Here is a 22,730-nt window from a genome sequence, read left to right on the forward strand (position 1 = left end):
CAGGCTTATAGTACAGCTCCTCGTTATCCACCCTATGCCTTCGCAGAAATTGGGTCACCAATCCTCCAAACCCAAAACTGAGCCCAGCATGGGTGTGCACCTTCTTTATAGCAAAAAAAATTATATGCCCCACATAAACATCAATATCATTGCACATCAGTGCATAAATCAAACACTCTCTATCCCTAGTGATCTCCATTATATGTTTTCCTTAAATCAAGTAAGAGTAGATAATATGATCCTACATCCTAGCCTCCTTGTTCATATGAGCATAAGGAAAAGAAGAATGTAGGCCAGTGACATGATGCCTAATCCAATGAGCTGAAGAATGTACCCCATACAATAGATGCCTGATGTGAGCATACGGGGGAGTAATAATGAACTACCTTAAGAAATTTTGGTTTGCCTCCGGTATCCCCAACAGCTCATTAATATCAGAAGTAGTGAAATAAATTACCTTGCTACAAATCTTCAACTCATGATCAGGGTTACTTGGGTCTCATTTGGTATAAAACTCATGAACTAAGTGCAGATTGCACTCAGTAGGCTGATAAAAGATGAAATTCATATTTATTACCTCAATATTTTGTACCATAGATGGGCATTCCCTCAGTAAACTTGCACGATCAATAAACATCTCAGGAATATACTTGGCATCTGTATGCTTGGAGTACTACTGCTTCCTAGCTTTGTTAACAGCTTTGAATCCAAATTTTTGGACCTGCCCATGCTAAAGTGGTGGAGCCCTAGGTACCTTAGTGAGTTGACTTTCAGATGGTCTGCTCCTCTTCCTTGCCGGTGCAGGAGTACCGATCTTTGCCTTTTCTTTGATTAGTTAGGGATCCATAATACCTGTATCAAACCATGGATGCAACAAATAATTAAGTAGGTGAAATAGAAGTGGGACTAGCTTTAATTAATTGTGGAATAGGCATAAATGACCACCCCACACTTAGTTGTTAGCTAGGGCATATGCATCAAAATACAGGGTACTCAGACTTCCCCCTTTGTAACACTATTAGCACATTTAAGTATGTTATATTGCTCTTAGTGATAACTATCAGATAAGACAAAGCACACTAAGATGATACATAGACACTCACACCTGTTGTTTCGTTACCCTATCATCCCTATAACATTACATCATAGCTGACCACAATCATAGCCTCCTCACACATATTATATGCCCTAATCCTACATTTGTATCAACTAAAGGGTAATCCTATCAGTTGCAGTACAAATATAAAATCAATTTCTAATTATTTCTAAGCTATGACAGGACAAATAGCAGAAGCAACACTTATAAACTTTAGTCATTAGTAATTCTTGCAACACAAAGCATCTTCACAGCTATTCAATTCTAGTTATTCTGGAAGGGACTATGAACATGACTATTTTGATGAAGCATTTCACATATAGGTGCATACACATAAAATTCAAATAAATCAACTACACTACCAACATTCCCAAAATTAAGGTGCTACAATGCAAGATAAATCAGAAGCAATTTTAAACCACAAGAACCAGCCCCCCTTGTTACACATTGGTATGCATCATGTTATTTAAAATCAGTGAAAAGCCAACAATAATGTAGTGAGCTTTACCCCGTTATTAGAAAATCAGATAATATAAATCCACAATCAAAAAATCAAGTGTAATCAACAAGATTTCACTCTAAAAACCCAAATCGAAATACCCCTAATTTCTAAACCTCATTGCTTCAAACATCTAGTGACAAAATCCTACGTCCACGAACCTCTCAACAATTAATAGACCAAAGCAGTAAAAATCTCCCAAATCAACATGAATATACCTGTACTCTACTTATTCTGTCATCAGCTTACCAATTCATCAAATAAACATAAGATTGTGAAGACTCTGATGAAGGAATCACAATTAGAGCATTCAGTTCTATAATATACAAGAATAAAACAATAAAACCACATCATTCCCAAGGAGTATCAGAATTCTTAGTATACCAATAGGAAAATGGAAGTTTATAAGCACTTACCTCAATAATTGAGAGAAGGATGAAATCTTAAGGGAATTTTGAGAGCATTAGTTGGTGTAAAGGGGATGGGAGGCGGCGCTAAAGAGGAGAAGTGAAAGGGTTTGGGGTTTAGGATTTAGGTTATATATGTAGAGGGATAGGTCGGGGTAGATTAATTTAAAATTTTATGTCTGATTTTTACCCCCACCGTGATGCAATGGTATCGCGTCGAGCCACTGGAAAGTGCCAATCGCCAATTTACCTTCCACTGCGATGCGGTAGTATCGCGTCAAGTTACTGGAATTGGACAATTGTCAATTTTCTAGATGGCGCAACACGTTAATATTGCGCCAAGCCACTGGAATTTGATAATTATCAAATTACCTCTCTCCACGACATGAAAGAATCACGACCCTTGATTGGAATTCAACAATTGTCAATCCACCTGGTTCCACGACACGCCATTCTCACAAATTAGATTTCCAGTATATTTTTTAACTCTTTTCTTACCTGAGGAGGACCCTAACTTACACACATCATTTTGCAAACCTGATTACTCTCCCTAAATGTGGTAATCTTCTTATTTTTGCTTTGCAAATCCCGTCATCTCAAACAAAGACAACAAATATTGTAATAAAAAGTGGGTTGCCTCCCACTCAGTGCCTTAATTTTGGTTGTGGCATAACTCATCTTCTTGTATTTTTCTTTTCTTTTTGATTTTATAAGCTAAATATTAAACTACCTATTAAATTACAAGTGTCGGTTGCCTCCCACATAGCGCCTTGTTTTACGTCATGGCATGACTCAGCTTAGTTCTACTCATCAGCAAAAGTGATCGACTCTTTGTATTTATCTGGATGATCCACCCAATAATGCTTTACACGCTGTCCATTCACGAGGAACTTCTCCATCTTTTCTTTATTCCACAACTCTACAACTCAATGAGGTGTCATTTGCACCATCTCAAAAGGTCCAGACCATTTATATCTCAATTTACCTGGGACCAACTTAAGTCTTGAATTGAACAACAAAATAAGTTTTCCAGGTTCAAACACTCTCTCTTGAATTTATTTATCATTCCTCCTTTTGGTATTCTCCTTATATAGCTTGGCATTTTTGTAGGCATGAAGCCTGAATGTATCAAGGTCATTTAGCTACAATAATCGTTTCTCTCCTGCAGCTTTTATCTCAAAATTTAACTTTCTCACGGTCCAATATGCTTGATGTTCTAACTCCACAGGCAGATGGCATGCTTTAACATAAACCAACCGATATGGAGACATCCCAATGAGCATTTTGTAAGCTGTTCTGTAAGCCCAAAGTACGTCATTTAACTTCTCAGCCTAATCTTTTCGCTTCTTGTGCACAGTTTTTTGTAGTATCTACTTAATCTCTCGATTGGACATCTCAACTTTTCCACTAGTTTGGGGATGGTAGCAGTGGCAACCTTGTGCCTAACACCATATTTAGCAAGAAGATTTTTGAACCAAGTGTTGATAAAGTGCGTACCTCCATCACTAATTATCGCTCTAGGTGTACCAAATTGAGAAAATATGTTCTTCTTCACAAATTTCAGCACCAACCTTGCATCATTAGTCAGACAAGATGCAACTTTCACCCATTTGAAGATGTAGTCGACCACTAGAAGAATGTATAGATTACCTTTTGAAGGTGGGAATAGTCCCATGAAATTGATCCACCAGACATCAAAGACTTTAACTACGATAATATTGCTAAGGGGCATCTCATGATGCCTAGATATTGTGCCCAACCTTTGACATTGATCACAATTCTTCATGAAAGCAATTGCGTCCCTGAACAACGTAAGCCAGAAAAAAATAGATTGCAACACTTTTCTAGCAGTCCTCTCACCCCCATAGTGTCCACCATAAAGAGATGAGTGGCAATCTTGAAGCACCTTTGAAAATTCAGCCTCTTGGATACACCTACAAATAACTTTATCTGGACTCTGCTTAAAGAGATACGGTTCATCCCAAATATAGGAACGAGAATCATAGAGTAATGTATTCCTTTATTGTGTGGTGGCATCAGGAGGGTACACCTCACAAGCTAACAAATTCACAATATCAGCATACCATGGGAACTCAACTGCATCTAAAGACAACAACTTTTTATTAGGAAACTCTTCCTTAATTCTAAGAGAGTCATCAACAATATGGTTTTGACTTTCCATCCATGACAAGTGATCAACCACTTGATTTTTACCTCTTTTTTGATTTCGAACCTCAAGATCTAATTCTTGTAGAAGCAAAATCCACCTAATCAGTCGAGGCTTTGTATCCATCTTGTTCACAAAATACTTAATAGCAGCGTGGTCAGTATGAACAATGACCTTAGTGCCAACTAAGTAAGATCTAAACTTGTCGAATGCATACACCACTGCCAACATATCTTTTTCTGTAACCATATAATTAACTTGACCATCATTCAACACTTTTCTAGCATAATAGATTAAGCAAAATACCTTATCTCTTCTCTAACCCAAAACCGCTCCCACAATAATGTCACTAGCATCACACATCAACTCAAATGGTAACTCCTAATATGGTACAATCAAAATAGGTTCTTTAGTCAATTTTTTCTTTAGTTTTTTAAAGGCTTCTTGGAAATCAGCCCCGAACTCAAACTTAGCCTCTTTCTCCAATAATTTGCACATGGGGCTTGCAATCTTTAAGAAATATTGAATGAACCACCTGTAGAAACCTGCATGACGCAGAAAGCTTCACACTCCTTTGACTGTTACTGGATGTGGCAACTTTTCAATCACTTCAACCTTTTTCTTATCTACTTTGAGTCCTTTCCATGATACTTTATGTCCTAGGACAATTCTTTCCTTAACTATAAAATGGCACTTTTCCCAATTTAGCACCAAGTTTGTCTCTTCGCATCGAGCTAGGACTCTGTCAAGATTCTGCAAGCACTTTTCAAAAGAATTACCGTACACAGAGAAATCATCCATGAATACGTCCATAAAGTCTTCAAATATGTTGGAGAATATCACCATCATGCATCTCTAAAATATAGAAAGTGCATTGCATAGGCCGAAGGGCATACATTTGAACGTGTATATGTCATACGGACAAGTAAAAGTGGTCTTCTTCTGGTCTTTCAGTGCTATAATAATCTGAGTGTAGCCGGAGTACCCATCCAAAAACAATAATACTCTTGTCCCGCCAATCTATCCAGTATTTGGTCAATGAAAGGAATAGGATAGTGATATTTATGAGTTGCTTCATTCAACATCCAATAGTCAATACAGATCCTCCAACCGGTCACCATGCGTGTAGGGATCAACTCATTATCATCATTAGTTACCACGGTCATCCCTCTTTTTTTTCGGTACACATTCCACTAGACTCACCCATTTGCTATCAAAAATTAGGTAGACAATACGACTATCTAACCACTTGATCACTTCTTTTCTAACCATCTCCTTGATCATAGGATTCAACCTTCTTTGTTGCTGCACTCTTGGTCTATAACCCTCTTCCATGTAGATGTTGTGCATCCAAAATGCTGGATTTATTCCTGTAACATCGGAGATCTGCCAACCAATCGCCTTTTTTCTCCTCTTTAGAACTGCTATAGCTTTTTTTACCTGTACATCTGATAACCCTGCAGACAAAATAACAGGCAAAGTATCTTGATTACTAAGAAAAACATATTGTAAGAGCGGAGGGAGGACCTTAAGCTCTAATTGAGGAGCTTCTTCAACTGAGGCTTTGGGTGATGGGATAATTGTCCTATTCAATGGCTCGAAGGGCATTTTCTTTATCTCAATCACTGCCAAATTCATAACCTAGACCAATTCTAATACTTCCACATCTCCATAAAGATCATGACCCATCAAAGCTCGCTCTAATGGATCATCTGACAAAATCAACTGCCAATCCGAAGCAAGGTCAATAACTGATATAGATGACAACTCCTTATATATAGCTGGTAGTTTCAGTGCCTTGTACACATCAAAGACTTCTACTTTATCATGCGCTCGCATTGTCATTTTCCCAGCTGCAACATTAATTAGTGACTATCCCGTTGCTAAGAAGGGTCATCCCAAAATAAATGAAACCATTGGATCAGCCTCAAAGTCAAGAATTACAAAATCTACCAAAAAAATTAAAGATCCTACTTGCACCAACACATCTTCAATAATACCATCCGGCCTAGCAAGTGATTGATCTGCCAACTGCGAAATAATAGTAGTGGGTTTGGGACTCCCAAGACCCATCTTCCGATACCATGATGTGGGCATAAGATTTATGCTAGCTCCCAAGTCACATAATCCCCGTGCTCTAATAGTCTGTCTAATGGTAATCTGCAAGGTGAAACTTCCTAGATCCTTAAGCTATGTGGGTAATTTGTTTTGAATCTTGGGCGTGCACTCTTGAGTAAGTGTAACTGTAGCATATTCGGTCAACCAGTTCTTATTTGGAGCTATGTCCTTTAAGTATTTTGCATATTTTGTCACACTCTGCAGAATGTCAACAAGAGGAAGATTCACTTAAACATTCTTCAGAAGATTTAAGAACTTCTTGTAACTCACTTTCTCTTGATGCTTCCTTGCCCTTTGAGGAAAAGGTAAGGAAAGAGTATTCTTATACACATGAATTCCTTCACTTGCCACTTTTTCCTTGATTTCTTTCTCAGCGTTGTCTTTAGAACTGTCCTCAGTGACTGTAGGATTAGCTTGCTCTAGAACTGTCTTCTTAGTTTGCAGCCTACTCCTTGTTGTAACCACATTTACCTGCTTGGGATTTGTCTCTGTATCACTAGGTAATGCTCCTTGAGGCCTTGTATTCTGTGCTCCTACAATTTGACCCAGTTGCAACTCTAGATTTCTCGTAAGCAATTGTTGACTCTTCAACTCAGCTGTAAACTGTGCCTATTGAGTCTTAATTTCAGTTGCAAATTATGCTTGTTGAGCCATAAAATGCTTCATTAATTCCTCCATATTGCGAATTTGAGCATTAGTAGCTTGATAATTCTGAACCAGTTGTTGATTTGGTTGCACTTGTCCTATGTACTGATTTGCATTCTGCGCCTGATTTCCACCCCATGAGAAATTGGGATGGTTCCTCCAATTTGGATTATAAGTTTTACCAAAATTTTGTTGTCCCTGCCGATTCACATTTCCCATATAGTTGACAGAATCTGGATTAACAAAACAAGCATCTGCTGTGTGTTCACCACTTCCGTAAATTTCACACTAAGAATTCACCTGTTGGACTGCATTTGCTGTGGCTGCTAGTAGTGTAACACCCAACTTTATGGTATTAAGCTGAGTAATCATATGATTTTGCATGACTGCGATCTATGCCTGTAATGCAGTGAACTGATCTACCTCCAATACCCCTGCAACCTTTCTAGGAGTACTCCTCGAATCTGCATGCTAGTCAGGGTTCCCTTGTAAAATTTGATTCAGCAGTGTGTACAATTTTTCATACGACTTCTTAAGAGCTTGTTCACCTGCTGCTGAATCCAAGAGAATCTTTGTGTTTGGCTCCAATCCCTCAATGAAAGTATACAAGAACATTGTTGGACTGATGATGGTAAGGGCAATTTCTGCGCATACCCTTAAATCTCCCTAAGCTTGGTAGAGATTCTCTCCTTCTTTCTATCTGAAACTCAAGATCTCACTCCTCAAACGTGCAGTCTTCCCAGATGGAAAGAATCGAATAAGGAATTTCCAAGCTAGATCGCCCATGAAGTGATGGAGAATTGTGGTTCATCATGTAATCACCTCTTTGCTTCCCCCATTAGGGAGAAAGGAAAGAGTGTCAATCTGACGTAATCAAAGGTCACCCTTTCAGGAATGTAAGTATCGGTAATTTCCAAGAAGTTTTGTATGTGCTGCTACGGATCTTCATGTGAAAGGCCATGAAATTGCCTCACTGAATTTAGCAATTACACCACATTCTGCTTCAATTCAAATTGACCTCCTGGTTCGGGCTTTATAATACTGCTCGTCACATGGTTCATGAGTGGGATTGCCACCTATCGAACAGGTCTAGCAGCTAGTTAAGTAGGAACAACTGGAATAACAGGAGACATAATATTTCCACCATTTGGACCGGCTGGTTCATTTCTTTGTTCATCCATTCTTCGCCTTTGTTGAAAGATCTGTTCTGCTTCTGCAAAAGGCTCTACCAACTATTTATCTCTCGCCAGTCCTGGATTCAGATAAACCTACAAAAATTCATCCGCTAAGATCATGTCGTTAACACTTAAGCTTAATATCAAAAACCAAAAATTTAGCAATTTACTAATTATATTAGTCCCCTACAATGGTCCCAAAAACTTATTGTGACTCAGACACACATACAAGTGCACATGATCGTTCAAGTAATATAGTAAGTTAGACAATCAGATATCATTCCCACGAGGACTAAGTAACTTGAAATTTAACCAACTTTTAGTTTTAGACAATGAGTATTAAGTGTTGTAAGATATCAAGATGATTTTGAATTTGAGAATAAAATATAAATTATTAAATAAGAAATAAAAGTGAATGACTAGAGCAAAGCAAGCAACGGTTGTAAACAATAATGATATGAATTCTAGGGTGTAGGTTTCTCAAACAATCATACACATCTCTATTCTTATAGTAGTCTAATTGGTTATCGGATTGTTGGTTCGCAAGGTTTAGGCAACGATCTTGGTCTCCCGACCTAAAATCTTCTATCTATTAAATGTTACAGCTACAACTCCTACAGAGATACAATAATTCTTCTAGATTCATAAAGTTATCTTCTTGCAATTGAACCAAACAAGGCTTCTAGGTATATCCCTATCCTAGATGCTAATTCAAACCCCCTATTTTATAAAAGGGTAAGAACCTTGCTCCTTGATTTCCTCGTTCTAATCTACGGTTCTCCTCCCGGATTCTCATAGAAAGATAAATTTATTTTAATGGCGGCCAAGCATTAAAATAGTATGCTCAAGAAATTAAGAACAACCCAGATGAAAATCCAAAAAGAAACTACTATAAAGAATATCAAAGAGTAATATGTTCTTGGCCTCAACCCCAGAATTTGGGTATTTAGCCACTCGTGTTTGAATTTAACATCCATAATAAGCGATTAATCATACCAAGAATTAATCTTGAAATAAAGAAGTTGAAAAGAATGTCTAAGAACCCTAAAAGAGAGAACTTTGTGCTTTTCTGCCGCTTCTATGCTTCCAAAAAGTCACCTAAATTATCCTGGATTTTTCCTTTTATAGCTCGGACAAAATTCTAAAAATCTTCCCAATTTTGCCAGACGGCATGTCACGCCATGCCATCCAATACCATTTTTAATCAAAATCTGGGTCATTGTGGAATTCAATTATTTAGTGAAATTATGAAATACACACTCACCGCGATGCGCCACTATAGCGGTGAGCCGCTGGATTTAGACAATTGTGAAATATCCTTCCTCCGCGATGCGCTAAACTTCCAGGTCGTACAAATTGACAATTGAGAGTACACCGCGATGTGGTAAAATGCAAACCTACACTGGAAAGTGACAACTGTGACTTCCTTCTTCTCCGCGATGCTCCATAATCGCGGACCAACACTGGATTTTGCCAAATGGGAATTTTAGCTTCTCTGCGTCGCGCCATAATCGCACTCCTCTACTAAAATTTGACCAATGCTATTTTGTTGGTCTGCGCGATGCGGAAACTCTGCAAATGGAAATTTCTGACTTCCAGCTTGCCTTTTTGAGCTTTATTTCAATACCTTCTATTCCTTCAGTCATTCTATATCATCATTGTATCCAATTACGTCCAATTCTTCACAATTTTAGCCTGAAAGTACTAATCATATCCATTAGGCACAAAACAGAATTAAAGCTAAAATATACTCAAGAATTCATATAAAAGTTCTCGAAAAAAGTCCAAATCTGGGTGCATATTGGTGGTTTGAACATTAAAATATGCCAAAGTTAAAAAAACAACAAGGAAAATAAAGTGTGACACTTCGGATGCTCCAAATCAAGAATAATACCACACAAGCGAAATCTATATTTCACTACCCGGCAACGGCGCCATTTTGATAACGCTCAACTAGCTCCCATAATTGAGGGGTAAGGCAGTCGTTGTTAAGTAACCCAATGTAAATCGGGGTTGAATCTCGAGGAGTGAATGCTATAGACTTTAGACCTATGGATATTCCAATTACTATAAGATCATCCGAAATGCTAAAGAAAAAGACATGTATAATTAAAAGGGGGGATTTGTTTGGGAACCCTGTTTTACTACTACCTTTAGCGAATAATCAGTACACGATATCATTGATTAGAATTCAACGTTAGGAAAAATCTTGGGATCATGTATCCTTAGAGGTGAAGCATGTGGAATCATGTTAGTTTAGTATGAGATTTAGTTGTTAATTAATGGATAGGCTAAGTCGAAGGTCATTGAGGTCAATCTTTCAATAAAACCCCAATGATTTCACTTATTGGCTCTTTCGATCACATAACAAGTGTGGAGTTTATATAACCACCCAAAACCTCAACCATGCATCCCTATTTCTAGGATGATGCTCTTGACATGAATCACTATCCTTAAACACTTATTTCTAAGATTGCAAAGGGTAGTAACCCATAGGCTTAGTTGTTTACCATTGTCTTGTCCTCCGATAACCCTCTTTCAAGGATGTTATGGGTTACCTAATATTCATCTAAGTCCCTCTTTCGAGGATGACAAAGGGTTTCTAGAGATTGGAGCTTTTGCCCATCAAACCCATTGAGAATTCGGAGTTTTCACCTATCAAATCCCAACTCATAAGCTCAAGTAATGGTGAAATCCATACTCAACAACTAAAATCCATGCAAACACAACAATTCCTACACACAATCACACACTAATCCAACATAATCCCAAGACTAAATTATTTAGCTACTCATGAAGAAAGTAAAGAGAAATATACCATATGGGTCATTCAAGGCATCCATTCTTCAACAAGAAACTAAGGAATTTGAGTCTCCAAAGTTGATTACACACTAACCCAAGATTAGGGTTTAAAGTCTTAAATTCAAAGATATCATATGAGCTAAGTTTTCTAAAGAGAAAGGGGATTTTGCTTAAATATGGCTTGGGATGCGTTTAAGTGCTTTTATAGTTCTACCCCGGGGCACATTCCCACTTAACCACGATCGCGCACGGCTCCCCGCAAGCGCGAACATGCGACCACGGTTGTGTGCTGCGACTGCATTGTTTTGATCATCTTGACTGACCACGACTGTTGATAGAGGACCAAAGTCATGGTAATCGAGCCTGATGTATTCCAGGTCTTCAGTTGCACTCTTCTTTGTTTCCTTTTTATCATTTTTTAGATCTCATCCACAACTTTTGGTATCCTCAACTTTATTTCTGCAAAGAGTGGATATTAGTGCATCTATGCATAGATTTTGTCTCATTTATTCATTCAAAACAAGGTAATGTGCACGAATAATGAGTGCAAATGAGTAGTAAACTCACCACTCATCAACGATGAATACATCCAAAAATTGACGAAAGACTCTATCCATCAAGTCCATGAATACCGACGGGGCATTAGTCAACCCAAAAGACATGACTAAGAATCTAAAAAGCCCATATCGGTTAGGAAAGGCAGTTTTAGGGATATCCACTTCCCTAATCTTTAACTGATGATACCCCAATCGAAGATCAATCTTGGAGAAAAACTTAGCACCCTAAAAATGATCAAACAAATCATCTATCCTTAGAAGAGGTATTTATTCTTTACTGTTACCTTATTCAATTATCAATAGTCAATGAACTTCCGAAGGGAACCATCCTTCTTTAGCACAAATAATATCGGTGCACTCCATGGATACATACTAAGATAGACGAAACCGTTTTCTAAAAGATCCTTTAGTTGCTCTTTAAGTTCCTTTAACTAAGCTGGAGCTATTCTATACAGGGGAATAGAAATAGGACGAGTGTCCAGAACAAGATCTATCCCAAAATTAATCTCCTTATTAGGAGGAACACCAGGAAGGTCATCAGGGAAGACCTCAGGAAATCCAATCACCACCAAGACGGAATGTAAAGAAGGACCCTTCGAGTTATAATCTTTAACCCAGACCAATTGATAAAGATACCCCTTAGAGATTAATCTCTGAGCTCTAGGATATGATATGAACCTTCCCTTAGGAGCTAGGAAACCACCCTCCCATTTAATAATCATCTTATTAGGAATTTAAAGATGACTATATGGGTTCTACATCTAAAGATATATAGCATAAGTGTAATAATCCATCCCCAATATGACATTGAAATCAACCATGTCTAACTCAAACAGATCTAACAAGGTCTCCCGACTACCCACAGATACCACACAAACCCTATAGACTCTTCTAGCCACTATAGAGTCACCTACCAGGATAGAAATAAAAAAAGGTCTGAAATATACACAGGCTTGAAATTAAAATGCACAGCCACAAACGGGGTCACATAGAAGAGAGTGGACCCCAGATCAAATAAATAATACACATCATAGGAAAAGAGTTTCAACATATCGATAACAATATTAGGTGATGCCTCAAACTCCTGACGAGTAGTAAGAGGATAGAGTCGGTTCCAACCAATACCAAAGCTAGATAAGGCACCCCTTGGTACTGGAGCTGAAAAAAAGGCAATATAAACCTTGTTTTTCTCAGATGTAACCTTACCAACAGGACAGTTTCTAAGCATATGCCCTGGCTGAACACAATGTAAGCACTTATCCTTTCCCACATCATAAAAACCCTGACGCAGTTGACTATAAAATTTATAGGAAGGATATGATAGAGCTGATTAGGCCTCACTAGCCTGAGATTAAGCACCCTATTCCCTATAATTATTGCCACTCTAAAAATGTATTTCACTAGATGGTTTTGGGTAGGGAGCACTAGCCGTCGAGTGAGACCCAAAATTCCCCCACCTCTTCTTAGGCCACTTTTCACCATCCCTGCCACTCTATTGCTGTCCGCCACCCTTATTAAAGAATCTAAACTTCTTTCTTTGCCTCTTCCCCATCTCTACTTACTTTTTCTTCACTTCTTCAACCTACTGCATGTACACAACCAACCTAGAGATGTCCATGTCCTTGTGCAACAAGGCAACCTTAATCTCTAAAATGAAGTCTCAGGACAACTCAGAAGCGAACTTCCTCATTCTAGCCCTAATGTTAGAAACCAACTCCAGAGCATTACAGTGATAACTGGTGAAAATTCAAGACATACTCCTTGACTGACATCTTTCCTTGCTTCAAGTTAACAAACTCTTCCGCATTCTCTTCCCCTAACTCTAAAGAAAAGAAGTGGTTCAGAAAAGCACTAAAGAAATTATCCCATAGGTCTGACTTTGCATCTTCACCCCTAGACTGTCCCCATTTTCTTATACTATTAGTAGGTTACATCTTTCAGTTGGTAGGCAGCAAATTCCACACCCTCTATGTTAGTAGCACGCATTACGTAGAAGATCTTCTCCATCTCATTAATAAAATATTGAGGATCCTCCTCAAACTTTCAGTAAACACAGAAGGGTTCAACCTCATAAACTAGCCAACCCTTGTGGTCTCATAAGATGGAGTAATAGAAGCACCTCGCTCAAACTGAGAAGCTACCAACTGAGCCAACATATGGATGGACTGACGAAATTCAACATTTGTCACATATGCCTGAGGGGCTCAAGAAGGATTGGAGGGTACCGGTGGGACTCCAGGAGGGCAATCAGGAACAGGAACCCTAGACTGGGTCTGGACCCCAAAATTAGGACGTGTCTCATCAATGTTTTCCTCGAATACGATAGAAGAGTTTCCGTGAGCTTTAGATCATTTTAGAGGCATGATCTGAAAAGTGAATAAGAGGGAATTAGGGAGGATTTCAGGACCTTAGACTCTATAACTCAAAAATAAAACACAAGAAAGAGAATAATTCCTAAATGCCTTGTAGCCTCTCTCTTATGAGTGTGGCATGCTACAACTCTTAAAAGAGACTCTACCTAACACGGCTTTATAGACACCAATTGACCATGAACCTAGATATCTGATACTAATCTAACACGACCTGAACCAGGGCCTCGTTATTTTAGGAATCTCAAGTCCTACCAGGATCGGAGACCACACCCATACTTAAACTATTAACCGCCCTACACCCCTTATCGAGTGAATTCAGAACATATAACAAGATAATAAAATAATAATCTAAAGACAATAAAGTAAGTCTATACTCATAACCAAACATCCACAACTAAATATAAAACCAATACCAATCATAATGACAATACCAATACCAATGCTAACACTAATACTATCACCGCCCATGTTCATAGTAGTCCAACAAAGCCTTTCACCAGAATCAAAGAATATTTGGTCTGTACATGTCCCCAACCATATCCAAAACCAAAACCAAAACCAAAGAAATAACAATAATAAAAAAAAGTCCATAGCATAAAATGGAGTTTTTCGAAGCATGAAAGCTCACCACTTTAATTAGACCCAAAGTTGTCCTTGAATCCAAGTCACTAAGCAGGAGAAATAGTAGTATGGATGGTTTTTTCATTACGTGAGGATACAACACCCGAAGATGGTTAGAGAAGTGAACACTAGCATGTAACTCAAGGATAAAGATAAAATAATGCCATTATTTAAAACCATATTAAATAACCATATGCAATCACATATATAAATATATAGATATATCATGTCGTGCTAGGGTACAAGGTTTAGTATGCATTTAAATCTTAACCTGGATAGGTAGATTTACTATCATAATCCACCCACGAGCTATAAGGGGCCAATGTTCCTCCTAAATGGGCCCAGTACGTGTAGCTGCATAAATCAGTGATATCATAGGGGGTAGGGATTCAAGTGTACCCTTATCCCTCCATGATACATATATAAAAGTATAGACTTGGGGGATTGCCATGTACCTTTCAAGCACAGGGTCACCAATACCAACCCTCATATCGGCAAACATAAGTTTCCAATGTCTATTCATCGGACTCACACCTTCACGGCTAGCTATTATAAATATGTTATTGCCCAATTAAAATAGTTAGCATAAAACAAAACCACTAATTATAGAAGTCAATTATCAAGGCATTATAAAGTGGTATCGTCCTACCAACTATAGCTTGAAAGCGATGTCATTAGCCAACATTTAAGGGATTCTTATGTACCCCACAGACTCTGTTATTAAAATCACTTAGAGGTTACCAAGTACCCCGTAATGTTTTTAATTCAATTTAATTTATATCCATTAAATCCCTTATAAAGTGCTTCATCAATTATTTTCATGGTAATGCCAAAGCCTTAGTTCAAAAACACAATTCAACTTGTTAAAGGATGATTCTCATTGATAATTTCATAAACAAGTTGAGGGCATGCCATTATCAAAGCCAAACTCATTAAATTTTAGGGTTCAATCATGACCCCTCAGATAATTCACCATTCCCATGCACCCACATATGCAAAACCATAATTAAAACATGCATAATCAAAAGTTAAACCATAGAAAACAATATTCAATAATATGCGTTCAAACCCCTCAACCTTGGTTTCAAAACCACCATTAATGATTCAAGAACAATGCCTTTAATATATTCTTCTAGTAAACTAATAATGAGGGAAGAGTCGCTTGCTTGAATTACAAATATTTATGAAAAAAATTGGTCCTTAAGCCCTTAGATAACCACTTTGGATAAATCCTAGCCAATATTTCTTGAGAGAATTTTAAGAGAGTAAAGAGGATGTTTAATCTTATTAAGTCTGGAGTGAATTACCAAAAAGTGTAAGAAAATGTTTAATCTTGTAAAATCTGGAGTGAATTACCAAAAAGTGTTATAGGGACGTGGGGGTCTTAAGGGTTTTAAGTGAGAAATGTCCAAAGTGCCCCCAGATAAAAACTGTGAATATTTGTCCTTGGTTATGAGTTAACCTATTGACTCGTCACCACATCATACGACTCGTAGCCGTAATTTGTACCCTATATTGTGAGTTGGACACACATACATTGTCCTCTTTATGACTTCATAATGCCTCAATCATGAGCTAACCATATGACTTATATGTTCTAGTCGTGTCTAAGACAGAACCCATGAAGTTAGTACTGGATAATATACGACTCAACCTTACCACTCGTAACCTATACTCATGGATCTTAGTAATCCACTCATACTCAGAGTAGAGTCAAGTTACTAAGTTACTGATTTGATTAGTGATCGTCCTAATGACTCATCACCACCCCTAACAACTCATACCACTAAGTCGTTACCATAATAGAACCCCAACTATCATTCACTGGACACCTTATGACTAGGGTCACCTAGCCCATAGCCATTCCATATGACTCATATGATAAGTTGTTACTAGGATAGTGAGCTCTAAGTTCAAGTATTTTCAAAGATCCAAAACCCAAGGTGTTTCAACTTCGCTAGTGACATTAGATTCTCAAGGTACTGGTTCACTCCATGGTTTGGGTATATTCCAAATCTCCTCTTGTTAGTTGTCTTTATTTTTATTTTTAGAGGCAGACTATGTGTTATTTAGGATTCTGATATGTATTAGATGTTCTTACATTTGTGACATTATTTCTTGTGTTTTTATGGTATTTTCTTTCAGACTTCGGCTATAATGTTTATTCTGTTGATCTAACTTCACTCTAAAGTCTTATTTTTATCTTTCTTAACTTATTATTTTAGTTTCCTTCCTTCTTCAGGTAACTGACTTACCTATCGAGGTCGAGTCTCAATAGTTTCCATCATGAACTTAACTTTTAGGTAGTGACAAATAAGTATTAGACCGTTAAGTTCATCGATATCATAAGTGTAAGAATTGGATGTCTATTAGATTCTCATGAATTGATACATATATGTCTATATCTATATTCGATAGGCTATAAGATGCCTTTAGGAAAAACTACTCTGATTTATTCATTGTCGTTCAGGTCAATTTTACCTATTGTTCTAAACATGTATTTCATTCTTGTTGTGCAGATGGTTAGAAATGGGTCTAGGAATACTAGGGATGCTAAGTTGGTACCTTATATGAGAGCCTTAGTTTTAGGGAGAGGTAGGAATCATGAATGGCCTAGAGGTAGAAGACGAGTACAAGGAAATGTCATAGCCAAAAGACGTGCTAAGGAGGCCTCTCCCAAGCCTGAGGTTGTGTATGATAAAAATAACTATCATACAGAGGGTCTAGGGCCAACCTAGGTCCTATAAAGCTTTGTTGATACCCAGTGCTTCAGGATTTTTTGGTTCACCTTTTAAGTCACTTAGAAGGTGTTACCTTGAGTGTACCTAGTATTCTTTATACTTTGAGTGGTGTTTTGCCATTTGTACTAGTATTGCTTATGGTATTCCTACTTCAGGGATATAACATCATCAACGGTACCCTACATGTGGATTTATTGCCTATTAGACTTATTATTTCACTAGTTGCTTTGGGTAAAGTCGTGTCTTCTGATGGTCAGAAGAGGTTTGAGAGGTTTATTTGCTTGGCTCTGACCAAGTTTAGTGAAGAAATTTGCAAGGACACCTATGAGTTTCTGACTGACTACCAGGAGAAGTTGCATAATCTTTGATCCCTTGAATCTTATAAAGTTGCTTATCCTACCTATTAGTTAATGAATATGGTCAGGGACTAGTGGAGGTTATATCTAGTTTTAGCCCTTTGGGTTTGCCTACTATGACTTGGGCTCAGTTTTAAGTCCCTTTTAGAGAGGTTCATCTTATTTAGCTTGAGATATTAGATGCGATATGATTTTGATCATTTGGAGCAGGGCTTCATATTTATTGCCGAGTATGAGGCACACTTCTATACCTAATTTTTGTTTTTAATTGCTAGCATCTCCACCAAGTCAGAGAGCATTCATAAGTTTTAAAGGGATTAGAGGGTCCTTTTGAGGCATACTTTCTTGCCCTATTTAAGTTTTCAACCACCAATATCTCAACCGAGTCACAAAGGATTCATAAGTTTGTGAAGGGGTTAAAGGGTCCATTTCAGTTGGCTACTGCCCAAATATTTTTTAGGGCTATTTTTTGATTATTATTAAGCATGCCAAATTGATTAAGTTTATTACCTATGCTACTCAGAGAGGCATAAAAAAGGTGCACCGTCAGGGCAAGTTTAGTAGTCATCTTCTCTAGGCAAATATTTATCAAGTAGGGGTTTTGTAGTTATCATGGTAGGCTGGTTCAGGATACTTTACAATGATTAGGTGGTAGGCCTTCACTTCTTACTACTTTGGGTAGCCAGGCATCAAGTCATATGAGTTGAGGTTTTTGTTTTAATTCTTCAGTACAGGTCGATATTCCTAGTTATTTTTGTAACCCTTTATATTGAGTTAGGCCATAGAGGATGCTATATATATGAGAAGGCTGGATATTTGGCTAAAGATTGTCCTCAACGGGTGTTTGGTCCTATCCTAAAGGGTTCTCAGCTTTAGCTTTTCCCTACTATTATATTTGGAATTAGAGGTGGTCCATAGAGTGGTAGGGTTGATTCTTGAGGTGCCCAAGTAGAGGTAGAAAATCTTGTGGTAATGGTTAGTCTGAGAAGGACGAGGGTTATACTTTAGAGACAGTAGGCAGAGGCTTTTGATATAGCAATTACAAGTATCATCCCAATTTTCTATTGATCTTCTTCGATGTTATTTGACCCTGGGTCTACATTCTCCTATGTGCTACATATTTTGCTTCTAGTTTTGATGCTTCATATGAGCCCCTTGTTATGTCTCCTTATATTTCTACCCCTATACGAGACTCTTTAGTGGTGGATCGATTGTATTGATCTTTTATAGTTTTCTTTATGGTGCATAAGACTTGGGAAGACTTAGTTATCCTAGATATGATTGATTTTGATGTTATGTAGGTATGTATTGGTTATCTCTCTATCATGCTATCTTAGATTGTTATGTCAAGACCATGACTTTATCTACACTAGGTGTGCTAAGGATAGCTTGGAAAGGTATGCTTAATTTAGGTCCTAAGAGAGTTATATATTTTTTATGTGCTTGTCTCATGGTATAAAAAGGTTGTTTGACTTATTTGTCTTACATTTATGATACTAGTGTTGCCTCCCCGCCTCCTCTAGATTCTATTTAGTTTTTTTTTGCAAGTTCATGGATGTGTTTCTACGAATTTTCCTGGTATGCCTTCAAATAGTGATATTGAGTTTGCTATTGATAAAGAGTTGGGACTAAGACTATTTCCATTCCTCTCTGTAGGATGGAACTAGTTGAGTTGAATTTATTGAATGAGCAGTTGCAATATTTGTTAAGTAAGGGGTTTAATAGACCTACTGTATCTCCATAGGTTCTTCTATCTTATTTGTAAAGAATAAAAAAGGTTTTATGTGCATATGTATTGACTATCGGTAGGTGAACATAGTGTTGGTTAAGAACTAGTATCCTCTTTCTCACATTGAGGGTTTGTTTGAACGAATTCAGGGTGCTTTCATGTTCTCTAAGATTGGGTTGAGATCTGGGTACCACCAGTTGAAGATTAGAGCTTTAAATGTCTTGAAGACAGTTTTTCAAACTCGATGCAATCATTATGAGTTTTTGATCATGTTTTTTGGGTTGACCAATGCCCCAACAACATTCATGGAGTTGACAAACTGGGTATTTTGATTATATCTCTACTCTTTTATGATTGTATTTATAGATGACAACTTATTTTATCAAAGAAAAAGGCTAATTATATGAGACATTTGAGGCCTGTTCCACTGAGATTTCATAATGATAAGTTGTATGTCAAGTTATCCAAGTGTGAGTTTAGTTGGATTCTATCTCTTTCTTGGGTCATGTGGTGACCAAGGATGGTATTATGGTTGATCGGGCCAAAATTATGATGAATTTTGATTAAGCTAGACCTAATTCTCCCATCAAGATTTGAAGGTTCATTATTTTACTAAGTTATTATTGATGTTTTGTAGAGGGTTTGCCATTGATTGTGGCTCCTATAACCAAGTTAACTCAAAAGAAGGTTGTATTTTAGTGGGTGAATGCTTGTAAGAAGAGCTTCCAAAAGCTTAATAAGTTGTTGACTTTGGCCTTTATCTTGACCTTACTTAAGGAGGGCATGGGTTTTACCATATTTTATGATGATTTTGGCATTGGCTTGGGTGTGGTATTGATATAAGAGGTTAAGGTAATTATTTGTGTCTCTCATCAATTGAAGTCTCATGAGAAAGATTACTCTACCATGATTTGGAGTTGGCAGCCGTAGTGTTTGTGATGTTATGGCGACATTACTTGTATGGAGTTTCTTGTGAGATTTTCTTAGATCATTATAGCCTTCAGTACTTATTCAACCAGTGAGATCTTAATATGAGACAATGATGTTGGCTTGAGTTTCTTAAAGATTATAACCTTACTTTTCTTAATTATTTTGCTAAGTCTAATATGGTTGTGAATGCCTTGAGCCAAAAGATTACTAGTATAGGGAGTTCAACTAATCTCTTGATTTGGTAGTGACCTTTAGCCTTAACATTTAGTCTTTCACTAACCAAATAGTTAGTCTTGACATTTCAATGCCCAAATGTGTATTAGCCTTTATTGATTATAAGTTTTTTTATGGAGCATATTCAATCTCACCAGATTGATGATGATAGTTTGAGGGTGATTCAAGATAAGGCGTTGAGTAGCTAGATTAAGGAAATATCTCTTGATTTTGATGGTGTTTTGAGGATTAGTGGTTGAGTTTGTGTACTGAAAGTTAGTGAATGGGTTAGATTGATTTTGGAGGAGTGATATTGTTTCTGATATTCTATTCATCCAGGGGTGACTAAGATGTATCATAATTTAAAGCAGCAAAACTGGTGGGCTGGTATGAAGAAGTATGTAGCAGACTTTGTAACATGCTATTTATGTTATCAGTAGGTAAAGTTTGAGTAACAAAAGCCTAGTGATTTGTTTTAGATATTATCCATTTATGGGTGCAAGTGGGAGCAGATCACTATAGACTTTATGAGTGGGTTGCCTTGTACATTTCGTGGTTCTTACTGCATTTGGTTTATCGTGGATCAATTGACCGTACCAACCCATTTCATCCCTGTTTAGATTTTCTTTAGTGCCGAGAGGTTGGGGTCATATCTATATTCGTAAAATAGTTCATCTTTATGGGGTACCCGTGTTTATTATTCCAGACACTGGCTCAATGTTCACTTCTAGCTTCTGGAAGACGTTTCAGGAGAAGTTGGGTACCTAGGTTGACCTTAGCACAACTTTTCACCCCCAAATAAATGGTCAGTTTGAGCAAACTATTCAGATTTTTTGGATATGCTCTACATTATGGACTTCAAAGCTCAGTTGGAGCAGTATTTAGCCTTAGCGGTGTTTGCTTATAATAATAGCTATCATTTGAGTACTAAGATGCCACATTTCAAAGCATTCTATGGTAGGCGTTATTGATCTCCGATTGGTTGGTTTGAGATTTCTATGGTTAGACCCCATGGTACAGACACTACTAAAAGGTGGTTTACTGTACATCTGAGGTGCAAAGAGTGTCAAAATCATAGTTTGAGAAATGGTAAGTAGTAGCCTTAGATTCTAATTTACATGTTTATATAAAATTCATTAAATACTACTTGCTATGTTTATTCACTTTTTGTTTGCAAGTAAAAAAGTTGAGTTGCCAACCGATCTTGAGGTCTTCCAATGAACACATCGAAAGAAAAAGATGAATGTCATACTCGGATGTACGGGTTGAGCCTGCGGCTAAGAATGGCAATGTAAGACTTATACTTATATTGTACTCTGTTCCACTTTTATAGCCATAACTTTGGAAGCAAAAGAAATTGCATGATTAAAAAATATTCTTTACTTGACTAGGAATTGACTAATCCACTGTCCCTCCTCCTCCCACTCCAACAACCCCACTATATACGTGTAAAATAAGTTAGTTGTTTCTTTATTTTCTTCCACTACTGATTAGTGTAAATTTTGCATAGTAAGTTTATTAAACTTCAAATATCCATGTGAAATTTAGCTTTTATTCAGTTTATTTTGTATTGTTTAGGTATTTTAGGCATGATATATATTGTTGGGTTAGTGTTGTATTACAGTAACCCTTTAACTGTTCCTTGTAGTTTTGCTTTTGTTTTAGTTGTTTAAAGATTGAATATTTATGATCTTGAGTGATGAAATTTTAACTGATGTTCTAGTATGGTGGTATTCATTGATCATTGGGCTAAGAAGTAGCTAAGCAAAAGTTAGCTTAAAATAATGTTTAGCGAAAAATTTGATTTCTTACTTACTTCTTGTATTTAATGTTATTGAAAAATATTAAAATTTACGTTATGCTCTACCTTACTTAGTAATAGTAAAATTTAATAACATGTCCTTTTTAATATGCAGTATGAATATATATGCTATTTGTCTGAGTTTGGTCCAATCGAGCCTACTAGATCAAAAAAGTGGCGGGAGGAAGACAAAAGGGGATAACCTATGGGTTGTGTTCTCAAAATGAATTATGACACCTTGAGGTAGGATGGGCCAGTACTGGTTCCTCGCACCAGGCTGATGCTATTAACAGTGTTCAGTTCGCTACTATGTCGCAGTAGATTGCACAATTACACATGTCTTGGCATAGTCCGTTGCTTAAAATGAAGTCACGTGCAAGATCATCGAGGAACTTAAGAAATAAATTTAAGCTTGGCTCATCGTCTTCGTCACCATTCTCCATCTTCTGATTAAAGTAACGAAGAAAAAACAGAGAGTGATGAGGAGTTCGTTAGGTCTAC

The 22,730-nt window shown here is 37.3% G+C and overlaps 1 non-coding gene across 1 annotated transcript; it reads left to right on the plus strand.

Moving 5' to 3' along the window:
• Positions 1-7,555: 7,555 nt before the first annotated feature.
• Positions 7,556-7,661, plus strand: LOC124892457. The gene has a single exon (XR_007050261.1). It is a non-coding gene; the product is annotated as a small nucleolar RNA R71 (small nucleolar RNA).
• Positions 7,662-22,730: the final 15,069 nt, after the last annotated feature.

Source organism: Capsicum annuum, unplaced genomic scaffold, assembly GCF_002878395.1.
Source record: "Capsicum annuum cultivar UCD-10X-F1 unplaced genomic scaffold, UCD10Xv1.1 ctg4748, whole genome shotgun sequence".
NCBI lineage: Eukaryota > Viridiplantae > Streptophyta > Magnoliopsida > Solanales > Solanaceae > Capsicum > Capsicum annuum.